This window comes from Ambystoma mexicanum, chromosome 2p (assembly GCF_040938575.1).
Source record: "Ambystoma mexicanum isolate Mex_15411 chromosome 2p, UKY_AmexF1_1, whole genome shotgun sequence".
Classification (NCBI taxonomy): domain Eukaryota; kingdom Metazoa; phylum Chordata; class Amphibia; order Caudata; family Ambystomatidae; genus Ambystoma; species Ambystoma mexicanum.
In genome coordinates, this window is record NC_090923.1 from 419,527,098 (window position 1) to 419,535,628 (window position 8,531).

The window sequence follows — 8,531 nt, forward strand, 5'->3', positions numbered from 1 at the left end:
CACATGCAAACTCATCAGAGCCTCCAGACCACACCTTTCGAGAGCGAGCCGCACCACATTTGCCAATGCTCTTATTATGTCAAGATTAGACTATTGTAATGCCCTGTACTCAGGAGCCAATAAATATATTACAGACAAAATCCAAAGACTACAGAATTCCGCTCTGAGGGCAGCATTGAACATCCCCTACAGAGAGCATATTACCGAATTCAGGAAAGAGGTAAACTGGTGGAAAATAACTAACATAATTCTGCTCAAAACAGCTTCCCTCACCTTCAAATGCCTGAACAACCTAGCACCTCCCTACCTAATGGATAAGATTACTAGGAGAATAGCCACCCGCCTTACGAGATCCGCCAACTCATTTATGTTGGAGATCCCCAGGTTCAAACGTTCAACAGCAGGAGGAACTAGTTTTCTTGTTAAAGCTGCACAATGCTGGAACAAATTACCAGTTGACCTCAGGTTAGAACAACCTTACCCCAAATGTAGACATAAGATACTCAACTGGCTACACACCAATGACACCTAACTGACGAACTGCACCCCTATTTCCCTACACGACCTTGCGTCCACCCACTACAATGTAATCTGGTTAACAGTAGGTCGCTCCGCTCCGTCATATCTGCATGCAATATGGTTATACTATAATGTAGACATGTAAGGTTTATATTCATATATGTACATGTAGGCGTGCATATACTGATATTCATGACAATGCCTCCTGACTTACCAAGACCCTTGCTTTGTACTTAATGTATCCTGTACCTGTATCTTGCTTCTATTGCAATCACTGCTCTATGTATTGCTACCTTTGCACTGTAACTAAGTTTTAAGACTCCTTGTTTCTGTTGCGCCCGTCTACCTAAGGGCTTGGTGCGCATTACCAAACAAATAAACAAACAAAGTGGCAGTAGGACCAAGAGAAGAGCCGCAGAGGGGTAGGAGGGAGGGTTTGCATGTGAATCGATGCCAGACCCATGCTGGAGAACAACAGTTACAGGTAAGTAACTTGTTCCTTCACCAGCATGGGGTCTGGCATGGATTCACATGCTCATGAATACAAGAATACATAGCAGTACACACATGCACAACCACTGGAGGTGGCAAGCCTCAACATTAAGCAATTATATCAACTCAACATTAAGCATCTCTTACCCCTTCACCAGACCCACTTTCAGGCGAACAGGTTGCGCAGCACTGCCTGGCCGACTCTGGACTCCTCCCTGGAATCCCGGTTGACGCAGTAGAATCTTGTGAAGGTGTGCGTCGACCTCCACGTAGCAGCCCTGCAGATGTCCAGCAGGGGCACACCAGATTGGAACGCTGTGGCAGCAATGATCGCTCTGGTCGAATGGGCTCTCGGACGGCTGGGCAACGGTCAGTTTGCCAACCGGTGACAGTGCATGATGCAGCCAGAGAGCCTTCTGGAAATGGAAGCCTTCGAAAGGGCCTTCCCTTGGTTCACAGGTCCAAAGTTCACAAACAGCTGTGATGTCTTCCGAAAACTCTTTGTGCAGTCCACGTAGAACTCCAGCACTCTAACTACATCCAGCGAGTGCAAAGTCCTCTCGGCCGGCGACGAAGGTGACGGGAAGAAAACAGGTAACACGAAGGGCTCGTTGAGATGGAAGTCCGACGGCACCTTGGGCATGAAGGAGGGGTGCGTCCTCAGCACCAGCCTCGTCTCATGGAAAATCAGGTATGGAGGCTTGCAAGAGAGGGCCCGGATCTCTCCCACTCGTCATGCAGAGGTGATGGCCACAAGAAACGCTGTTTTCCATGACAGGAATTTAGACGGTGCCGAATGCAGAGGCTCGAATGGCAGCCCCATGAGCTTGGTCAGCACCAGGTTGAGATCCCACGCCGGGGCCGGAGCCTTCACCGGCGGGAACGATCGGAACAATCCCTTCATGAACTCCTTCACCAGGCGATGAGACCACAGGGATGAGCGCCCCGGAGTTCTGGTGTAGCGGGAGATAGCCACCAGATGGATCTTGATGGAGGCATGGGCCAGCCCTGGCTTGGCCAGCGATAGCAATACGGCAGCACTTATGGGGCCGTAATCCGCAGAGGGTTAATCTTCTGTGCCCGGCACCAGACAGAAAACCTCTTCCATTTGTGTCCATAGCACTTGAGAGTTGAGGATGCCCTGGCCTTTGCAAGCACCTCCTTGCACTCCGTCAGGATATCATACCCTCCAAACTCTAGTGCTGCAGGAGCCAGGGCTGCAAGTTTAGCGACCCCAGGTCGTGGTGGAGGATGGCGCCTCCTTCTCTGGCGAGGAGATCCACGTCTGTAGGCAGTTTGACTGGGTGGGGGGGATGCTGACATGTCCAGAAGGTCCAGGAACCAGATCTGTCTTGGCCACGCCGGTGCGAAGAGGATCATCCTGCCCCGGGACCGTCTGAGTTGGTTGCTGAGTCGCAGCAGCAGAGAAACCTGCTGGTGAACCTCCGGCACTTGGTGTTCGTCGCCGTCCCGAATAGGTCGATCTGGGGATTGCCCATCATTGGAATAGCAGATCCACTTGATCCTGACGCAGTTCCCACTCGTGGCATGAGCACAGCACCCTGCTGAGTGAGTCGGTGATGGTGTTCTTTATTCCTGCCAGATGGAAGGGTACCAGAAACATCCCTTGGGCGACGGCCCAGTGCCACAGATACTGGGCTTCCTTGGATAGGGCTTGGGATCTGGTGCCTTCCTGCTTCCGAATGTATAACATCGTGGTGGTGTTGTCAGTGAAAATCCTCACCACCTTGCCCTTGAGGGATGAGAGGAACGACCTGAAGGCCCAGAACACGGCTCAGAGCTCCAGGACACCGATGTGTAGTGACCTCTCCTCCGGGAGCCAAAGGCCTCTTGCGTGGAGATCTCCAGTGTGCGCTCCCCATCCCTCCAGGGAGGCGTCCATCATCACCGTCTCCTGATGTGCCAGGGTCTGGAAGTCCATACCCGCCGCCAGATGCACGCGGGTGCCCCACCACCAGACCACTTGGCGGAAGCTCTCGTCGAGCGGGATCCTGTCTTCGAAGCTGCCCGCCGCCTGCATCCAACGGGCGTCGAGGAACTCTTGCAGTGGACACATCTGCAGCCTGCACAGGCGCACGAGGTAGATGCACGAGGACATCATGCCGACAAGGGATTTGATGGACCTCACCCTGGCCACGTCCATGGTCGACAGCCGTTGCACCTTGCCCAGGATGGCCTTCGTCCTTTCCTCCGACGGAGAGGCCAATCGCGCCACTGTGTCGAGCCTGGCTCCCAGGAACAGGGCGACTTGCGACGGTACCAAGTGGGATTTCGCGAAGTTGATCGAAAATCCCTGATCCGTGAGCAGCTGGACGGTCTTTGCCATGTGCCCGATGGCGAGTTCTCTTGTCCTTGCTCGGATGAGCTAGTCATCCAGGTAGTGGTAGACGTGGATCCCCTGCAGGCGCAGCTGCGCTGCCACTGGTGGTAGGCACTTGGTGAATACCCTGGGCGCCGGCTTCAATCAGAAGGGAAGGGCCTTGAACTGGTTGTGTCGCCCTTGGACTACAAATCTAAGGAACCTTCGATGTCCTTTTAGAATGGAGATATGAAAGTAGGCATCCTCCAGGTCCAGCGACAATAGGAAGTCGCCTTCCTCCAGCTGTCCCAGCATGTGCTGGAGGGTGACCATCCGCAACTTCTGGGACTTTATGTACTTGTTTAAACGACGAAGGCCAGGATGGGTCGCCAGCCGCCGGTCTTCTTTCTTACGAGGAAGCATCGTGACTACACACCAGAGCCCCGGAGCCTCTTTGGGACGAGCTCGGTGGCTCCTTTCTTCAGCATCGCCCTTACTTCCAGCAGCAGTGATGGACGTGGTTTTCCTTCCTGGCCACGGGTGGAATGCAGGGGCACTTTAGAAACTCAAGAGTGTGCCCGCGGGACAGGGGATCCAGCACCCATCGGTCGGTGTAGATGGACTCCCATACGCTGACTAACTTCGCCAGCCGGCCTCCCACCTGGGTGCTCAGGTGGGGGCCCGATGCTACGGCCGGTTCAGTCCTGCTTGGCAGCAGCCTTGCCACCTTGGCCACCTTAGCGATGACGAGATCCTCCTGACTTGCCACGTCCTCTGTAGGCCTCCTGCGACGAGGAGCGAGCTGCCTGGCGGTACGTCGAGGAGCCGCTGAATCCTTTGGAGGCACCTTGCTTGCCTCCGGAGTTCCGAAAGGGTGGCCGTTGTTGCTGTAACACCCCCAAGGCCCGAGCAATCCGTGTCGGTTTTTATGGCCTGCAGTGACTCATCCACTGTCTTGCCAAACAGGTTGTTCCCGTCGAAAGGCATGTCCAGAACTCTGGTCTGCACGTCTTGGGGGAAATTGGTTGCCTTGAGCCAACCACGCCGGCGAAGCAAACACTGTTGCCCATCTTGCGAAAACCGGTGTCAGCAATGTCCATGCAGGGTCGGTCTTACACCAGATTGCACCCCAGGTGGGAAGCATTGTTGGCGCCCCCCACCCCACCACCAAAACTGACAACCAAAATAATTGAATGTTACAAATGTTGTAAATAGGGCACTTGATAAACAACTAGATGGAAATACAAATGCAATAGAAAATGCATACATTAGATACTAGGTGACAGTCTTATAATGTTAGCTGTATTATGTGTCAAAAAATTACTTTTCTTCACTTTGCTTATGCAAATTGAAGCACAGCATCGGATAGATCCAGGGATTTCCCAATGTCATTTTCGATTGATAAAATAGCAAGCGATAGCATAAGTGGTAACAAGATCATAAGTGGTAACAAGTATTCGAAAGATGTGGGGTCAGTTGTGCCAGGGGTTGCAAAAACATTAAACTATAAACACTAGAAGTGATAGAGCAGGACACATCCCTACAGCTGCCACATTTCAAGTTTTCCCTGACATCTCACTGGGAGTCACCCTTAATCCAGGGACAGACCGCCCATTTCATGCAGTGATATCACAGTGACACTTACAGCCACAAGTTGCACGCTTTGGAGACAAAATCCAACGATGAGGACTTAGCAAAATATTTAAACACTTGACCATGTGCCATTAAAAATGCACGAGTAACGGCAGTCCACCGACATACAACATTACATGCCCTTGCACACTCAAAACCCAAATTTGTATACAAAGAGTATGCCATGTCAGGTGCAAATAAAAGACGAATACAATTCCATTAAACTCAAATTCAATAATCACTGTGACATAAACGGTCTTCCGTCCAATGCCCAATTCAGGACTTCCAGTTCTGCGCAATGTCGTACTGAGCAAACCTGATTGGCCAGAACATCCACAGATTAGGGTCTTCCGGTAATCCTTTAACATGGCAAATGCAACCTAGTTAGGTCGTTGTCTAGTGAACTGATACAACGTATAGTATTAATCTCTTCTATCATTAGTGATTTCTTATGGCGCTGAGTGTGTGTACTCTGTCAGCAATCACTTTGTAAATACAGCGTTTACAAGCAGGGTAACAGGGCTATGGGCTGGCAGGGGGTGGGGTGGGTGTTTTGAACACTGCGTGTGACTATTTCCCACCAGCTCCAGGGTGCTTGAACAAGCATGGATTATTCAGCGGATCCCTACCATATCCTATGAACTACTGAGAGCCCATCCCCATGGCGGGCTGGGGAGGAGGGCTTGCCTGCCTTGTCTTGTGACATGACCTGCTGTTGGCTGTGCACCACTGGAGGTGATGCTGTCTCACCCATCTGACCAAAGCCCTCCCTCCCCATGCATCACCAGATGTCACTCCCAAATGCCCGCATCACTGCATGCATAGAAGATCACAACAAAACGAGAAATTATAGGGGCGCAGATGAGAAATAGGTCTGTAGTCTGTGCCAGTGCAAACTTTCGTCTTGAATTTTTCAACCCAGCCATTGCTGCTCCCTCCCCAGCAGGGACATCATTTAGGGGTCACCAGGGGTTGCAGTTGCAACCCCTGAGGTCTCCCTTGCTACCCCTAAAGATTTTTTTTTTTAAAGTATATATATTTGTTTTTAAATACAGGCTTCTGGGCTTTGGCCAAAACCATGTGACTTTTTGCTTCTGGAGTGGCTGGCTTTCGTGTTCAGGCCTCTTAAAATAAAATGAACAGGGGTTCCACAAGTCTAACTTTCAGCAGTGACCCTAAATAAGAAAGAATAGGAATACCAAATGTGTCCTTCTGGAATTCTATACAATAATTGCTAGACTCACGTTTATTTTAGGCACACTTCAGGGAGTGAGTCACTGAATTAGTCTAATCTTAAAGGGATGGTCTAGTAAAAATTTTTATTTAAAAAATAGATAGGCCACATAAAAAAAATATACTAGCATCCTCCGTTTTAAAACTTCCTATGTAAAATTTTGAGCTATTCAAGCTCAAAATTCGAAAAAGCAAGCACAGGGGCGCAGCCATTTTGTGAAATGGAGGCCCTCCTGTGCTGGCTTTTGCGGCACTAATGAAGGAAAAGCCAGCCAGCTGTAGTAAACAAAGTCTACCGCTGGGTGGCTTTCCCTTAATTAGTGCCGGGACTCGGAGGACGCGGACCGGAGACCAGAGCAGGAAAGCTGCAGCTGAATCTCGGTAAGTGCTACTTATTTTTTTTACAAAAAATAAGCACTAGCTGCGGTTTTCTTTCTAAGTTTTCCGGGCTGGAGGAGCCCGGAAAACTTAGAAATAAAACCGCAGCTTTAAAAACGTTGTATTTATGTTTGCAACGTTATTGTGTTGGAAAACCGCAGCGTTTTCCAACACAACCGCGTGTGTTTCTGCCTGCTGTGGCTATCACTTTGGGTCTCTGGTGCTAGGAGCACCGGAGACCCAAATGGGAAATGCTAAATGCTGCGTTGTCTGCCTAAATCTGCTTTCCCATTTGGGGCTCTCGGGCTCCCCGTGGGGAGCCCAAGAGCCCCAAATGGGAAAGCAGATTCAGGCAGACACAACGCGGTTGTTTTCCGCAATGCCGCGTTGTGTCTGCCTGAATCTGCTTTTACATTTGGGGCTCGGGAGCCCGAGAGCCCCAAATGGTAAAGCAGATTCAGGCAGACAACGCGGTTGTTTTCCGCAATGCCGCGTTGTGTCTGCCTGAATCTGCTTTACCATTTGGGGCTCTCGGGCTCCCCGTGGGGAGCCCGAGAGCCCCAAATGGAAAAGCAGATTCAGGCAGACACAACGCGGTTGTTTTCCGCAATGCCGCGTTGTGTGTGCCTGAATCTGCTTTTCCATTTTGGGCTCTCGGGCTCCCCGTGGGGAGCCCGAGAGCCCCAAATGGTAAAGCAGATTCAGGCAGACAACGCGGTTGTGTTGGAAAACGCTGCGGTTTTATGTTTGCGGTCGCTTCAAAAGCGACCGCAAACATAAATACGTTTTTAAAGCTGCGGTTTTATTTCTAAGTTTTCCAGGCTCCTCCAGCCCGGAAAACTTAGAAAAAAAAACGCAGCTAGTGCTTATTTTTTGTAAAAAAAATAAATAGCACTTACCGAGATTCAGCTGCAGCTTTCCTGCTCTGGTCTCCGGTCCGCGTCCTCCGAGTCCCGGCACTAATGAAGGGAAAGCCACCCAGCGGTAGACTTTGTTTACTACAGCTGGCTGGCTTTTCCTTCATTAGTGCCGCAAAAGCAAAAGCCAGCACAGGAGGGCCTCCATTTCACAAAATGGCTGCGCCCCTCTGCTTGCTTTTTCGAATTTTGAGCTTGAATAGTTCAAAATTTTACATAGGAAGTTTTAAAACGGAGGATGCTAGTGTATTTTTTTTATGTGGCCTATCTATTTTTTAAATAAAAATTTTTACTAGACCATCCCTTTAAACACTTCAACTCAGCCTTTCATCCTTCTGACATTGATAAATGAGTACCAACACAGATTGGGTGACATTAGGTGTATATTTTTAATATACAAAGCTGTTAAGCATGAGTGCTATATGTAACACATCATTATCGTTTGGCTTTGGATGTCTGCTTGCATTCACAGTAATTTGGTAATATGGCCTATACACACTGATCTTAACGATACATATGGCGCTGGCTTGTTGGTAAAGTTAGTACTTCTTTTTAACATCACCCCACTTTTGTGTTTTGATGAATGAATGCTAGAGTGCTCTCACCACGCAGCCCCAAACCGAATCCAGCCCCAAACCGAATCCAGCCCCAAACCGAATCCAGCCCCAAACCGAATCCAGCCCCAAACCGAATCCAGCCCCAAACCGAATCCAGCCCCAAACCGAATCCAGCCCCAAACCGAATCCAGCCCCAAACCGAATCCAGCCCCAAACCGAATCCAGCCCCAAACCGAATCCAGCCCCAAACCGAATCCAGCCCCAAACCGAATCCAGCCCCAAACCGAATCCAGCCCCAAACCGAATCCAGCCCCAAACCGAATCCAGCCCCAAACCGAATCCAGCCCCAAACCGAATCCAGCCCCAAACCGAATCCAGCCCCAAACCGAATCCAGCCCCAAACCGAATCCAGCCCCAAACCGAATCCAGCCCCAAACCGAATCCAGCCCCAAACCGAATCCAGCCCCAAACCGAATCCAGCCC